Here is a 17,998-nt window from a genome sequence, read left to right as displayed (position 1 = left end):
TCCACAGGCTTGCATAACACAGCAGAATTCACACATATATTGCAGAGAACCAAGCTCTTTGTTTTGTTTCTAACATTAACAGGCTGCTTCACTGCAGGAGGGCACTGGATGTTTTTTGATGAGGTGTAAAAATGTACAGGCCTGTGCACCATCACAGTTTAACCACCAATATGGAATGTGAAATGGACCCAGCGTCCCAACCCTGAACAAACCCAGAACGCCCTTCCAGAGTTGGAATATAAAGGCTAATACCATTTCTTCAGCTTTTTTTTATTTATTTTTTTTATTGTGCAAACAGTTAACAGTACAAATAGACTAATAGACTAATAAACTTATACAAAACATACTAAAACAGAGACAATGGCAAATCTGGTGGTTGGGCAGACATTAGGGGGGGGGGTTCTGATTACAAAAGTATAAAAGCTATGCTGGTATGTTGTGTTTATGTTATGTATGTTTACCTATGTATAAATATGCTAGTGAAAGTGGTAGTGAGTGTCAGGATATGCATGTGTATGTGTGTGTGTGTGTGTGTAGGGGGGGGGCAGATACAGTGACCGCCGGCCTCCCCAGCCCCGAACCCCGAACCCCGACCGCAGGGCGAGGCGGCCCCGAAGCACAAGCGGACAAGGGTGCAGAGGTCAGGGGACCAGCATTCATGGGTGCACCCGTCCGAGGCGACCCCCCAGACCCTCAGGAGGGAGCACGCCCATCACGGTCACCCGTGTTGTGCTCTATGGTCATCTTGGTCAGATTTCTTTATTTTTTTCCTTCTGTATTTTTGTTTTTGTATATATTTTGTATGAATTTATTTATTATTATAATTATTATTATCGTCATCGTCGTTATTATTTTACGCATTTATTTATTTTACCCTTTTCTATGATGTGGGGATATTTTATTTCCCAGAGAGACCCCAGTTCCCCTCGTATCATCTTACAACACTCATACTCCGTGCCCCCCCCCCCCCCCCCCCCCCCCCCCCACGCCGCCCCCATCATAAAAAAATACAAAAATAAAAAAAATAAAAAAAGAAGGAAAGTAACAGCTAAATAATACTAGCTAGTTGTAACGAAATAAGTAAATGAGTGAATGAATAAATAAATAATCAAGGGGGAGGAAAAAAGAAATATAAAATATATATATACATTAAAAAAAAAGGGGGGGTGGGGTAGTGTTTGTGTGTGTTTGTGTCTGTGTGTAAGATGTCAGGTAAGATTATTAATGAGTGTGATGGCAGCTGCACTGGTTCATGTGCTTGTGTGCTTGAGATTCAGATGTTGGGTCAGCTCGGTGGTCTGGGTTGGCTAAGGGAAAATGACAATGCAAATTAATGATTACAATAAGCACTGGCCGGTCTAAGCAATGAGATCAATCATCAAATATTAGGTAGATATAATTTAGAGCAAGTGAAAGAAAAAAAACAATAATAAAGCAAAGAATAATAATACAAAAATAGATAAATGCATACAATAAAAATAAAAATAAGTATGAGTATTTTTAAAGTATGTGTTGGTAAATTGGTTAGTTGAGTAGAGTTGAGGGCTCTAGTTCACAGGCAAAGCTGTTTGTAAGTTTAATGCTTTAAGAAGAAGAGGGGTTCAAAGAGTGGAGTTTGGTCTTGGAGAGAGGCTGAGAACTGAGAACAGGGATGTTTTTAATAAATGCATAAATATAAAATATACAATAGAAAATGCCTGTTTCTATGGCCAGGCTGTGCCCACTGAGTCTGTGCATTGTCAGTGTCTTTCTAAGATAGATCTAAGATATTCTGCTACCATCTCGTCTCTGTTTAGGGCCAAAGAGAATTCAAATTTACTCTTGAGTGTCTATCTGCTTATGCCATGACGCCCTCTTGTGGATGCAAACGCAAAAACATTTGAGACAACTAATTATCAGCCACTGGATATGTAGTCTTAAAAATAGAGACATTTTTTTACACACAATATCAAAATTGAATTCGAATTCATCTACATTTCTGCTCCAGAAACTGAATTTTTTTGTTTGTGTTGAAGTGGCAGCCCCAGTCTCTGTGGGACAAACTGACATGCAGAAGTCTGGAACGAGCATGTCAGAGGAGCCACTGTGGTTGTGTTCAGGCAGAAATGCGGTTATAACGTACACCATATGTGCACTTCATTGGTTTTATTGTGTACTACTGTTGATAAAAATCTATGCTCTGTCTCTCTGTCTGACTCTCTGTGTATCTGCCTATCTAAGATCAGCATGTTGACGGACTTACTGAAGCTGAAAGGATCTCAGTCTAGCCCGGCTCACAAGTACCCGTTTTGTGGACCTGACCGTCCGCAAATCTAGATCACGGCGCCAGTAACGCGCTTTCACCCCACAGCAGTCTGTGCTGCGGCAGAGAAAAATAGTTCTGTGTGCGTAATGGCAGAATCGTCATGAAATCAGAGCTAATGTTAATTGGTGTACTTTGCAACTTTTGTGGAGCCACAAACGGCTTTTTTTGGGAGATATTTTGACTTTGATACTCATTGTTACCAGCAAGAGGCAACGGAGCTGACTCTGGAGCCAATAATGTCTGTGGGTCCAAGAACTACAGGGATGAAGAGAGGAACTATACACCGGTCCGAAATCACAGAACTTATCCCTTTAAGCCTTGAGACAACTGAGACAAAAAGATGCCTCTGTCAGGAAGGAAGGAGGAAAAGAAAGCTAACGTTCTTGTTGATTTTGAAATTATCCTATGTGGGTTTGAACGAGTTTCAAAGGCCCAGGGGTGATGAAACTCCACAATTGCAGCCATGTGCTTTTCCCAATGAGAGCACGATCTGGTTTTACCCAACAGGAATGTGAGGGGGTGCGAACATTTCATGAGGTGCTGTAAACACACAGGCCATTACTGCCACCATGGAATGCACAAGTCATTTCACACGGATTCCAGTCAGCAACACATTTTGGGGAAGGACACGTTAGTCTTCCTGAAAACAAAAATCAGCTCCTTTTCCAGCTCTCAGTGTCGTATCGTCTCTCGCACTTTACATCCAGCCTTCATGTAATCATCCTTCATTAATGGGACTCTTGTTTTACGTTGTTCTGGATAAGAGTGTGAGCTTCGAATTTGAAATATACATCTCTCTGATAATGTTCAATCAATGAACTTGGAGAGGATCTGGAAAAACATTATTATGTCGTCTCACAACCAAGATAATCAGCTGATCCATTTCAGGTTCATACACAGATACTCTATACTCTACACTTTCTGCGGCGTATTTCTTCACCTACTTGTACTTTCTGTCCTTTAAACCTTCCAGGAACGGACAGTATCTTCACATGATGTGGGAATTCCCTCCTGTTAAATCTTTCTGGAAGGAAGTAGCTGATTTCCTGTCTAACACACTGCATTTCCCTTTGCCCTGTTCTCCACTTATGAATGATGATGCTTCTTTCAATATGTCATAAAATCAAAAGCGTCTCTGGTCGGCAGGCTGTGCAGCCGCAGAGAAAATGTTAGTGATGAGGCGGGAACATCCTCATGTTCTCCCAGCTCAGAAATGGACTCAGCTGGTGTTAGATATTTTAGTTATGGAATTATCTATAGCAAAACTCAATGGGGCTCGCTCTGAAACAATTGAGGTCTGGAGGAATATGATTACTACTGTAAGAAAGTTCATTCAGTAAAAGATATTTTTTTGTTTTGTTTTATTTGGAATTTCATTCTTAAATTGATTTTCAAGAATTTCTACCTTCTAAAGGTCACTGGACTGGGACTGTGACTCTTGTTGCGGTCGTATGGAACGCCACATTTCGGCTGTCGTTTACGCCGTCTAAATAGACAGCGTGTCAGACTTTTAACGCGCTGTATTTTGTTGACGTGTAACGCGCGATGTATTTTGTTCAGGCTAGGAAATTCCAGTGTTTGGCGGCGTTGCATTCAAGTGCGCCTAGGAAATTTGGGCATTTGGCGATGTCATGGTGTGTTACTACAACATAGCTAATGCTGTGTTGCTTATGTTTAGTCTACATCTCAATATGAGATTTACTTGTTAAGAGGTAATACTTACAGTAAAATATATATTATATCGTGTATAAACTGTATCATATAGCCTACTGACCAAGTAAGATCTAGTGGTGCACAGTTTCGTTTTTTGGCTTTCAACCTCAATGTAGCAGGTTCAATCCATAGAACAGTAGTATGAGGGAGATATTTTATTTTAATTCTTCCTATCACTCAACTTTGTCATGTTTAAAAATCCTATTTTTGTTACCATCACTCATATCAATCATCCTCACAATGATGATTCAACCCAGGCCTGTCCGATCAATTACTCTGCATTCCCCCGTCATACTGAATGGAAGTTCCAGTGTCGGTAGCGGGGAAATAAAATCACTTCCAGCAACAAACATAGAAGACTGTCAAGGGGGGAAAATGTATACCAATAATCGACCACAATAACGGAATTCCACTCTCCATTTTCTCACAGAAGTGCAGTGAATATGCAGTTTTAACAGACACGTCAACAAAATACATAGCGCGTTAAAAGTCTGACGCTCTGTCTGTTTAGATGACGTAAATAGACAACTGGCGACGGCGTAAACGACAGGTGAAATGTGACCCCGAGGCGTTCCATACGGTGGACGCCTCTGGCTCTGGTTGCTCTTCAGAGTCGATTCGCTTCGATTTTTCGGTAAATCCAAAATTTGTGAGTAAGCTTCCTTGTTTTCTTATTGACATGTCTGCAGTATGCTGACTACAAAACAGAGAAATGAATAATGGCGATTTGACGCGCAGACTGAGTGGGACTAAGAAAGTTGTTTTTTTGAGTTAAAGTGAGTGAAGTTTGATATTGCGCCGCCACGCTTCGATGGTGATGGCAAGAATAGCATGCATGCCGGTATCTTTATTAAAGTGAATCAGTGATGAATCACCCTCATGCATGAATCATACATCAATAATAGCAAATTGTTAGGGGTGTGTTCAAGGAGAGCCAGGACCCAGATGCAGGATCGAACAAAAACAGTTTATTTCCGAAAGTTAACAAAAACTCACTAGAAAACTGGGACTAGAGTATCTACAAGTGATACGCTGAGGAAACACTACGACAGGAGATCTTCACGAGAGCGAGGAGGCATGAGACACGAGCATGTGCGGGAATCATCTGGCACTGGGGAGAATTTGGAGCAGGCTTAAGAAGCCGGGCTGATTGCGGGATGAGAGACAGGTGTGCCTTGTGAGCCTCACTCCCGTGGAGATCGGCCCCGCCCCTCTGCATGTACCTGCTGAGGGAGAGGGAGCCAGGAGAACAGGGAAGGGAGACCACACCCACACACAAACAAAGCACGGACAGGGAGAGAGACCGACAGGGGAGCACTAGGAACACAAGGAAGGGGAAACACAAGGAAAACACAAGGGCCAGGCAGGGACCATGACAGTACCCCCCCCTCAAGGGACGGCTACCAGACGTCCCACCAGGCTGGTCAGGGACACCGAGCAGGGTGGGCGGAGGGGGTCCGGAGGAGGGATTCAGGGGCAAGTGACCTGGGGGCTGAACAGGGGCGGAGCAGGGAACCTCAGGCGGACGACCTGGAGGCAGGACAGAGGCCGAGCAGGAAACCTCAGGCGGACGGCCTGGAGGCAGGACAGAGGGGCAGTGTAGGTCTGGACGATGGCCTGAATACTGGTGACGAAGACGGGGCAGCTCCAGAGATCGACCTGGAAGCTGGCGATGTAGGAGACGCAGCTCTGGAGGACGAGCCGGAGGATGACCAGAGTGACGGAGCAGCTCTGGAGGACGACCAGAGTGGCGGAGCAGCTCTGGAGGACGGGCAGGAGGACGACCAGAGTGGCGGAGCAGCTCTGGAGGACGACCACACAGGCGGAATCGCCCAGGAGGATGACCTGGAGACCGGCGACATAGGCGGGACCGCGCAGGAGGTCGACGACGTAGGCGGGACCGCTCAGGAGGTCGGCGACGTAGGCGGGACCGCTCAGGAGGTCGGCGACGTAGGCGGGACCGCTCAGGAGGTCGGCGACGTAGGCGGGACCGCTCAGGAGGTCCACGACGTAGGCTGGGCCGCACAGGAGGTCCACGACGTAGGCTGGGCCGCACAGGAGGTCCACGACGTAGGCTGGGCCGCACAGGAGGTCCACGACGTTGGTGGAGGTCAGGAAAAGCAGCAAGCACCAGAAGATTCGGCTGCAGGTCGGGGCAGGTTGCAGGATCAGCTTCCAGCGTCTGGAGTACAGGACTGGAGCCCGGCGGCGGGAGTGCAGGAGCAGAGTCCGGAGACTGGAACGCAGGAGCAGAGGCCGGAGACTGGAACGCAGGAGCAGAGGCCGGGGACTGGAACGCAGGGCCGGAGGCCGGAGACTGGAGTGCAGGGCCGGAGGCCGGAGACTGGAGTGCAGGGCCGGCAACCGGCGGCTGGAGAGCAGGGCCGTACCGGTGCTACAGGGGTCACTGGAGACATAGAAGTTGTCGGTGTCACTGGAGTAGTCAGTGTCACTGGAGTCGACGGTGTCATCGGAGTCACTGGAATCACTAGAGTCACTGGAGCTGGCCAGAGACTGGAATGCAGGACCGGAGTCCTGCAGAGGCCGTCGGAGGGAACAGTCGACGGGGAATAGTAGGGCGTCAGCAAATGCGGCCGACGGTTGGGAATCTGGCCGGATGACGGCAGGCATGGCCGGAGGAGCCAGAGAAACAGGAGGCTGCTGGAGCCCAGCCACAGGAGACTGCAGCAGAACTGGTACTGAAGACTGCTGCAATTCAGGCTCAGTGGATTGCTGCAACACAGGAATGGAAGACAGTAGCAGTCCAGGAACAGAAGGCTTAAACAGCTCAGAAACAGAAGGCTCTTGCAGCATAGGAACAGGGGACCGCCGCAGCTTGAGGACTGGGAGCTTTTGCGGCGCAGGAGCAGGGGACTGCTGCAGCTCAGCAGGGACAGGAGACTGCTGCAGCTCAGTAGGGACAGGAGACCGCCGCAGCTCGGGGACCAGGAGCTTCCGCGGCGCAGGGACAGGAGACCACTGCAGCCCGGGGACTGGCAGCTTTCGTGGCGCAGGAGCAGGAGACCACCGCAGCTCAGAGACTGGGAGCTTTCGCGGCGCAGGAGCAGGGGACTGCTGCAGCTCAGCAGGAACGGGAGATTGCTGCAGCTCAGCAGGGACAGGAGATTGCTGCAGCTCAGCAGGGACAGGAGATTGCTGCAGATCAGCAGGGACAGGAGATTGCTGCAGATCAGCAGGGACAGGAGACCGCCGCAGCTCGGGGACCGGGAGCTTCCGCGGTGCAGGAGCAGGGGACTGCTGCAGCTCAGCAGGAGCAGGAGATTGCTGCAGCTCAGCAGGGACAGGAGACCGCCGCAGCTCAGCAGGGACAGGAGACCGCCGCAGCTCAGCAGGGACAGGAGACCGCCGCAGCTCGGTGACCAGGAGCTTCCGCGGCGCAGGGACTGGGGACTGCTGCAGCTCTGCAGGAACAGGGGACTGCTGCAGCTCAGCAGGGACAGGCTGGACATCAGTAGTGGCGCTGGGGAACGGAGACTCTGTGGCGCTGGGCAGCGGAGGCTCTGTGGCGCTGGGCAGCGGAGACTCTGTGGCGCTGGGCAGCGGAGACTCTGTGGCGCTGGGCTGCTGAGAGAGCCAGTGGCGTCGGGAGCCATGGGGACCTCGCCTCCTCTTGGAGACTCCGCGGTTCCCCGAGAAAAAGGCAAGGCGAGTCCCTTCATAGGGTGACCGCGGGACGTCAGGGTGGCTCCACAGCTGATCCATATTAGTCACAGGGAATGCAGAATCAGGACAGGTAGGTGGCGGGCTAACCGGCTCAAGACAGGCAGGTTGCAGACTCACAAACCCGAGCCTAACCGACTGGAGTGCAGGCTGGTTGCGAGCAGCCCGGGGTGCAGGCTGGTTGCGAGCAGTCCGGGGTGCAGGCTGGTTGCGAGCAGTCTGAAGTGCAGACCGAGGTACACGCTGGAGTATAGGATGCAGGTGGCTATCATGCTGGTGGTTAGCAGGCTGTGAAGCAGGCTGAATCACATGGCAAGATGCAGGCAGGAAGCTAGCTGGCCGGTTGCTAGCAGACAAAGCTGCTTGACGGGCAAAGTAAGCAAAAAGGGAAATAGTCTGTAATCCAGTTGCTGAGGGTGTGTCTGCTGGGTCCATACTGGCCAGATGATTCTGTTAGGGGTGTGTTCAAGGAGAGCCAGGACCCAGATGCAGGATCGAACAAAAACAGTTTATTTCCGAAAGTTAACAAAAACTCACTAGAAAACTGGGACTAGAGTATCTACAAGTGATACGCTGAGGAAACACTACGACAGGAGATCTTCACGAGAGCGAGGAGGCATGAGACACGAGCATGTGCGGGAATCATCTGGCACTGGGGAGAATTTGGAGCAGGCTTAAGAAGCCGGGCTGATTGCGGGATGAGAGACAGGTGTGCCTTGTGAGCCTCACTCCCGTGGAGATCGGCCCCGCCCCTCTGCATGTACCTGCTGAGGGAGAGGGAGCCAGGAGAACAGGGAAGGGAGACCACGCCCACACACAAACAAAGCACGGACAGGGAGAGAGACCGACAGGGGAGCACTAGGAACACAAGGAAGGGGAAACACAAGGAAAACACAAGGGCCAGGCAGGGACCATGACACAAATAGCAAAAATAGCATATTGTCAATATTTTAGAGACCCCCCAAAATTTCACAAATCATGTTTTCAGGGGAGCTCATGTCTTATTAAGCTCCCCCTGGCTCCCCTGTGGCTCGCACCCGGCTTCCAGGTCAGAATCAGGAAAACATGGTCTACTTATGAATTGTGTTTTATGAGTGAGGATACAAACAGCCAAGAACTCTGAACGTAAAAGGCAGACTGAAGGCATTAATAGTCGTTAAGGATTTAATTTGGAAACCATGGGGTATAATCCTGTTTATAGATTAGGAAAACTGACTTTTAGTTTTTACGACTGAACCATTTTACAATCTTTCGTTTACGTAAGATTTTGTTTTGGGGGAAGTACAGGTTTGGTGTGGGATGGTGTGAGATGAGAGTGGAGGGTAAGCTTGATTTGGGACGGTATGGGAGGGGGGGATAAGAGGTTTGGAAAGGGTGTGTGGATTTGTGGGAAGTGGGAAGAAAAGGTGGGGGAGGGAGGATAATATGGGGAGAATACGTAAATACTGGGAAGTCAGATTCTAGCCATCAGAATGTACGTATGTATGTATAATGTATGTATGTATGTATGTATGTATGTATGTAAGTATGTAAGTATGTAAGTAAGTATGTATGTATGTATGTATGTAAGTATGTATGTAAGTATGTATACTGCCCATCAAAAGTTTGGGGACAACTTGCCTTTTCCAAATTTTCAAAGTAGGGAGAGTGGGGTAAATTGTCACGTGGGTTAAGTTGTCTCAGTGTCTTTAATTCTGAAACTAAATATTTATTTTATATTTATATTTTAGAGCCAAAAGTCCAATTACACAAATGTTTACTTTCTTAATAAGAGGTTACCTATGTCAAAACATAAACACAATTTGTATACCTGAAAGCAGAGTTGTGGACTCGAGTCACATGACTTGGACTCGAGTCACAAATTTGATGACTTTAGACTCGACTTGACAAAATCAAAAAAGACTTGCAACTCGACTTGGACTTTAACACCAATGACTCGTGACTTCACTTGGACTTGAGCCTTTTGACTTGAAAAGACTTGATACCTTCCCCCAAACCCAAAGATTAAAAAGTATGTTATTTAAAAAGTGTGCCACGAATCAATTCATTTCCCTTCATTTCCTGAATCAACTAACGTTAACGCTCCGTGTCGGCCATTGTACAGCAATGATCTGTTTAAAGAGACGAGACTGTTGCGGGTTCCCTCCCCGACTCGTACTTTGATGTTCACCCGAAACGAGATGACAAATCGGCTTCTAAAAAAGCATTCATGATTTATGTAAATGTAATATATTATTACTCTGTTGTTAAAATGGCATTACATTTGGTGAAGAGCGCGTTATGACTTGTTTAGGACTCGAAACTCAAAGTTTAGGACTTGGGACTTGACTCGGGACTTGCCTGTCTTGACTTGGGACTTGAGTGCAAAGACTTGAGACTTACTTGTGACTTGCAAAACAATGACTTGGTCCCACCTCTGCCTGAAAGTAAATAATGAATATCTTAGTGTTTTTCTTGTCATTTGTTTCTTATAAAGGAATCAAAATAATTACCTGGAAAAACTGACTGTTGGATGAAGAAAGTGTGAGCAGCAGTTCAGCTGCTAAGGAGTTTTTTTGATGAACATATAGTTTAATTGTTTTAGTGTTATCATCAAAAATTGCAAAATTTGCATGTATGATTTCTTTTTTTCTTAAACTAAACCTCGTTGGTCTTTAATGGGGTTTATTTATTGCAAACCAACAAAGAAAACATGATGATTTATTCAACATTTTCAAAAGCTAGGTGTTCCCAAGCCTTTGATGGGCAGTATATAGTTTCTGTATTTATATTGTTTATGGATGATGGCATGAGGGTCACAAAAAGAGAAAAGAGTGTGAGCTAAAGATCTAAGATGTAAAAAAGCATTTCAATTCCTGCACTTTTCTGCCAGAGAAAATCTCATGGACTAGTTTTTGACTTTACTGTAGATCTCATGTGAATTGAGCATTTTGATGAAGAAAAGATGCGTTACTTCATGTTTTAATTCATTCCTCCAAGGGCTTCTGCCTCTCCTTCCAGCTCTCGTATGCATTCTACTACTTTTATTCAGTTTTTACTATTGAATGTTTTATGAATGAAGTTATGAGTGACCCACACTAAAAAGATGTGTCCACTCATACGACTGTGAGACACTTTTGGTTAAAAAAAAAAAAAAGGGTCCAGCAAATAGCAGATAAAATGGAACAGAATAATGTAATAGAGTTTTTATGTTTTATATGTATGTTTATATGTTTGTTTTCTTTTATTTTCTATCTGTAAAGTACTTTGCATTGCATTTTTAATGTATGAAATGTGCTATATAAATAAACTTTTGATTTTATGTTGGGTTTTTTTTTTTAAGTTTTTAATGTCCCTGTAGGACAATTTGCTTCACAGCTACTCCAAAAAGCACATCATATACACATACAACAATAAAGACAATAAATAAATACATACAGCAACAATCACCTGATGAGGGAAACTCAGAATTAGTGAGTCAATCAGCGGAGGATGTGGCGCCATCTGAGTGCAATATGAAAAAGTAAGAGTCTGCACAACTGCAAATCAGCTCCTGGTGATTTATGAAGCTATAAAGTGTTGGTGGAGCCGGTGTAAAGTTGTCCCCAGAGCATCATGTGTGTCAGTGTGTGTCAGTGTGTGTGAGTGTGTGTCAGTGTGTGTCAGTGTGTGTGAGTGTGTGCTGTGCTGCTGAGACAGGACTCTGCACCAAACACAACAAATCCCTGTACGATTACTGCTGAGTTGTTTACTCCGAGCGAAGGCGATTATGAGTCGAGTCGAGCAGATTTATTGTCGTTCAGCCGTATACAGCACGGTATGCAGACTAACAAGATGTCATTACTTCAGGACCACAATGCAACAGGGCAATACAATACACAAGACTACAGTACATTTAGACTACTTATAGTGCGGTGGACATGACAATGTAAACATGATTTAGTAATTATAATATATATTAACAGTACGTAGTATAATATAAAACTACTTAGGAGGATATATGATTTCAAAAATCAATATGCACGTGCCGCACTAAAGTGTGTGTGCATTTCAGTTTGTGGGGCGAATATGTGAAAAGCTGTAAATATAGTTAGTTTTAAGAAGATATTTTCATTCATATTTAATTTCAATAGGGGCAGTAGGGGCAGATACATAGACATAGAACATTTTTAGAAAAAAAATAGTCTGATGTCACATATAACATTTATAGACTAATTTGCGATGTTTGTCCCTAGATGGGCTTTTGTTAAAAAATGTATTGTTAAAAACAGATATAGAATACAACAGATACAGAACACACACACACAAAAGGACGTTGTCAACATAAGAAAGATGGTACCAAAGATGTTATTTACAGGTATTCACAAAAAGAAAAAAGAGAGATAACGTTTTGGTGTGAGAAATGCAAAGAAATATTATTTGGATCATACAAACTTAAAGATTAATATTTACTTATTACCGTTGTTATTGTTGTTAGATCTCGTGATGTTGGGTAAAAGATGAGGCGCAATACTGTGGACAAACAGATGTACAGAAGGAGTTTTTGGAAAATTTGGTATTTGTATTCAAAATGTTTAAGTATTGGTATAAATGTCGGTCTATTTGAGTTTGCATTTGAATTACAAACAAGCACAGATCCTGTACAGACCCACGGCGCGTGTTCAATTCAATTCAATGCACTGAAGCATTACGACACGGTTATCGGTTAAATCATTCCCCTAACGTCACTTAAATACCACAGATAATAACGTTCAATAAATATAGGGCAACGTAAGACGTAGATGTATGTAAATGAACGGCAGAGTGAGGCTCAGTGTGGAGCGATGCTCGGCTATAGATGGCTCTGCCGTTAGCGTCCCAACGAAAATGATCCAACTCACCGAGAACTTCTTCACGCCACCATAAAAGTTTCAATAAAGTCTTCTGTTTTCACAAAACGCAGCTTTTTGGATCTGGGAGCTACAGATAACGCTACCAGGCTGATGATGCTGACGTGAGCTGGACATGCGTCAGCGTAGAGTCGACGTCATCAGCGCGGTAGCTCACTAAGCGTTACCTGACTGACCGACTGACTGACTGACCGACTGACCGACTGACCGACCGACTGACCGACCGACTGACTGACTGACCGACCGACTGACCGACTGACCGACTGACTGACTGACTGACCGACTGACTGACTGACCGACCGACTGACCGACTGACTGACTGACCGACCGACCGACTGACTGACCGACCGACTGACCGACTGACCGACTGACCGACTGACCGACTGACTGACTGACTGACCGACTGACCGACTGACTGACCGACTGACCGACTGACCGACTGACCGACTGACCGACCGACTGACCGACTGACCGACTGACCGACTGACCGACTGACTGACCGACTGACTGACTGACTGACCGACTGACCGACTGACCGACTGACCGACTGACCGACCGACCGACCGACTGACTGACTGACTGACCGACTGACCGACTGACTGACCGACTGACCGACTGACCGACCGACCGACCGACCGACCGACCGACTGACTGACCGACTGACCGACTGACTGACCGACAGACCGACTGACTGACCTGAATTTGCCGCGTGATGCCCTCACAGAAGGTACCAGAAGTTTATAAGTTTATAAGAAGAAATAAAAACAAAACATGTGAGCTGTGTGCTGCCTCAGAACAGAACAGCTGTCTTCTGTGGGTCTTGTGCTGGCTAATGAATAGTCTAATAAACTCGTCCATGTCCAGGGACTTAGCTCTCCTTGCCTCTATGCTGACTGTAATTGATATGATTCATCGAATACCTTATGATTCTTGGGCTTATTGCATATTTCTCCTACCACAACCCCAAATAACGTTGTTTTGTTCCAATACAAATTGCACAATATAAAGTTACCGCCATTAACGTCATTAGATCACATTGTTAAGTTAACATTAGGCTATCAAACCCCATATTTCAGTGTTTACGATATACAATTTCCCATTTGGAAGACGCTTTTATCCCAAACGACGTACAGATGAGATTTTAATACAACACAAGCAGGGATCTAGTCAGGAGAGAACAACGAGAGTGAGTGCCTTAAAGCTAAGTTCCAGTCTGACAGGACATAGGTGCCAAGAGGCAGTGCATAGAGCATAAAGATTTATTTTATTTTTTTTGTAATTACACAGTCCACCACTTTATTGTATTTGGGGAAAATGATTGTGCCTTTAATCTTTAAAACAGTTAATATTCTGTACAGGAAGAACCGATACAGAAATATCTGTCTATGTTCTATTTATGTGGTGCAAAAATGAATGACAGGGAAAGTAACATTACCATTAGTCTGCCTGAAGTTAGCTAGCTAACGTTATGTTCACCTATGCCTATTGCAGCAGAGAATGAGCCCAGTCCAAATATTTCTAAATATATAATTGAGTGTATACATAACATGAACAGAGACGTGGTGTCTCCTGTCTTCTGACAGCACAGTAAGTGTTACTTGTCTTCCGCACAGCAACTCAAGGAGCAAGATTGACGTTGGGTATTGTCAGATTGACAGCGCTGTCTGGCCCAATGGCGTTGGGGGGGCAATCATATTGCAGGTGGGGGGGGGGGGTGCCACCCCACGCCACCCCTTTAGACACACCCCCGACTTCATGATGGGTCGCCAAGCATGTCTGCATTTAAATCAGCCATTAAATGAAAATGTGAATATATTTGAATATTAATGAGATATGGCGCAAGTGGGCGGACAGTCTACACTCGGTTGTGGAGGAATATTCTCCGCCTCCGTCTCTGCATCTGGGAAAAGTTTCGTCCATGTTGCAGCTGTACGGAAGACTGTCAGGGCCATTGTAGGTGAGATTTGTTTTTTTTTACCGCAGCCGGGGAGAGGGGGGTAATATTCTGAGAAAAAAGTCATTAAAGTCAGAAATTTGCCACAAAAAAAAACAACTCAGAAATTTGCAAGAAAAAAACTAGTGAGAAAAAAGTCTGAATTTCTGAGGTTGAAGTCAGAAATTTGCGAGGAAAAAAAATCCATCTGTTTTTTTTGCCATCTGCTACTGACTGGTCTTTGCACCAGGTGATGTCACCTTCTATAGAGTACAACAGGTGCTGACATCACCTGGCGCAAAGACCAGTTCTGGACAGCTTGAAGTAAATCTGAATGTCAGTCAATTTAAGTATTTCATATTTGGCGTCTGAAGTCCAGCCAGGTGGGATCTTTGACAGCAGTTTTTCTTCTTCATGCTCCTTGTTGTTCGTATACAGTATGTGTATCTGGGCATGTATACAGGTAAATATATACAAATGATATTGAGTTGGATATTTTGTGTTTATAATGTGGTTATGTTTAAGTTAAATGATCATGATACACTGCCATGAAGGAAAATAAACAATATCAATCAGTTGTGCTTGGCCAATAAAGTGATTGTCAATACTGCAGTCTAGCATTTGTAAAAACCAAAAAACAAACTGCCTTTCTCACCCCATCAGAACTATTAATCTGACTATTGTAGCACTTCATCCAGGGGCGTTTCCAGGATTTTTTTTAATGGGGGGGCCCAGGGGCCAAGAACTAGTCAGGGGGGCCATGGAAAATCAAACATCATACATTGCATTGTACTGAATAAAAATGTTTTGCATTGTTTTACTATATAAAAAACATGACAGACATTAATGATTCATCAACTTGGTTTATTTTCAATACAACCATGCAGAGAGAGTGTGCGTGTGTGTGTGTGTGTGTATATCTCTATCTCTGTAGATGTTTTGCTAGCTAAGTCCCAGTCTTTAACACGCCGGTCAAAATGACTGTCCAGGGTTAGCAGCCTTTCAGCAAAAAACCAAACAAAAATCGGATGCTGTATTTTCCAACAGAGAGAAAGAACAGCAATGTAGCCATTACAGAGGGTGTGTGTGTGTGTGTGTGTGTGTGTGTGTGTGTCTACTTAAGTCCCAGTTCTTAACATGCCGGTCAAAATAACTGTCATCTTTCAGCAAAAATCAAAACAAAACAAAAACAAGACTAGCACATGTTCTGAGCTTGAGTTCATGTGCTTCCCTGCACCGTCACACATGTGAGCTGTGTGCTGCCTCAGAACAGAACAGCTGTCTTCTGTGGGTCTTGTGCTGGCTAATGAATAGTCTAATAAACTCGTCCATGTCCAGGGACTTAGCTCTCCTTGCCTCTATGCTGACTGTAATTGATATGATTCATCGAATACCTTATGATTCTTGGGCTTATTGCACATTTCTCCTACCACAACCCCAAAATAACGTTGTTTTGTTCCAATACAAATTGCACAATATAAAATTACCGCTTCAAATGCCCAACGTCATTAGATCACATTGTTAAGTTAACATTAGGCTATTAAACCCCATATTTCAGTGTTTACGATATACAATTTCCCATTTGGAAGACGCTTTTATCCCAAACGACATACACATGAGATTTTAATACAACACAAGCAGGGATCTAGTCAGGAGAGAGCAATGAGAGTAAGTGCCTTAAAGCTAAGTTCCAGTCTGACAGGACATAGGTGCCAAGAGGCAGTGCATAGAGCATAAAGATTTATTTTATTTTTTTTGTAATTACACCACTCCACCACTTTATTGTATTTGGGGAAAATGAGTGTGCCTTTAATCTTTAAAACCTTAACCGTTAGCGTGCTGACAGATTCTGTCAGACAGAGCCACAAGCGTCACAGGCGAGCAACAGCCTTGACAACGACACATTGATTGATTGACACACATAATCAAATCCGTGTTGAATTCAGACGCGCGGTGCATTGTTTATGCTTTTTGATTGGGTTAGGTAATAATGAGCGGGACCGAACATGATAAACGTCTATGTAAGCGCTGAAAACAAGTATAATACTATTATTATTATTATTTTAATTGTGGTGAAAACCGGGACAATTCGGTAGTGAATGTTGAAAACCGGGACATTTTAGTGTTTTACAGATATTTGTCGGGACTCGGGACACCCATCTTGAAACCGGGACAATCCCGGACAAACCGGGACGTCCGGTCACCGTATCAAAAGAAGAAGTTGTACCGGGCGGCCGACAGCAGAAGACTGGCTGTACTGGGCAGAGTGTGACTGCAAAGCAGGATGATGCTGAGAAAGGACACATAAGGTGAATAAAGGACAATTACAAAACCACAAACGTATGGACTAACACACCTGCGGTTTACGGCCTTTCCTTTAATTTTATTTTCATTCCTTGTCTCTGGGAGACCAAACACAAGCTGTGCGCAGGCCTTTTGAAGTGGAGCCTCAACAACGGAAAACATTTTGTAAGGATGTATCAGAGAACATGCTAATCCCCAGTGGTAAAGTTAACCATTTGACATAAAAACACTGAGTAATTTTTTCTCGGTCCTTTCATCGCTCAGTAGCCTGAGAGCAGAGTGTAATTACAAGCAATGAAAGTATAAGCTTATGTTTCTTGTTTGGTTCCTGTGAGCTTGACTGCTTTAATAGTTGTTTGTTCGACCTGGGAACAGCTAGCGTGCCACGCTGCGCTGCCCATAATCATAACATCAGTTTTAGTATCACAGTCTAAATGAGGTTTCAGAGGCCCTCCCGCTCCACCTTTACAGCTCTGTGTGACTCTGGTAGCGTCTTGGGTTGTGTCTCTTCCTCCATGATAAAACCCCAAAATCAGTGATTCTGTGATCTGTTGCTCCGGTAGAGGAGACTGGACAATTGTGTTTTTTTTTCTCTCTCCATTCACTGCCATTGTATGGAGGAACAGTCTGAAAATCACACTTCTAGCACATAAACACAAAGGAGATTCTGACAATATATAAAAACCAGTCTCCCACTTTTTTCACACATTTACAATTATTGATAAACTTATTTTCTTTATTATGTTCCATCGGCATAAGTTTCCTCCAACCAGATTTCGGTGTTACACTTTTTTTTCACAGTTTTTCTCAGTCGCTTTGGAACATTTCTCGAATCATCCTTAACATTTTTAAGTGCATTTCTCGAAACAATTCGTACAAACAGCACCACACGACGGATTACCTGCAAAAGCCCGTCACTTGCTCAAAATCCTTAGTCTATCTCTCAAAAGTAAATATTCATGTCAGTGAACATGTCAGTGCCATCAGAATGACAAGTCCTTCTGTCATTGTTTACAAACAAGACAGTCAAAATGCTTAGTCATGTTGTCAATATAACAGTGACTCTGTAAGTATTTTCTAAGGTTTTGATGACAATGACTGAAAATGCACAAGGCTGCACTTTTTCTGTATGGCATATTTCAATTTCAACAGCACAAAGTTACACATTACTGCATGTGGGAGATCGATTGCAAG

This window comes from Centroberyx gerrardi, chromosome 5 (assembly GCF_048128805.1).
Source record: "Centroberyx gerrardi isolate f3 chromosome 5, fCenGer3.hap1.cur.20231027, whole genome shotgun sequence".
In the NCBI taxonomy this organism is placed as follows: domain Eukaryota; kingdom Metazoa; phylum Chordata; class Actinopteri; order Beryciformes; family Berycidae; genus Centroberyx; species Centroberyx gerrardi.
This window is presented reverse-complemented; position numbering follows the sequence as displayed.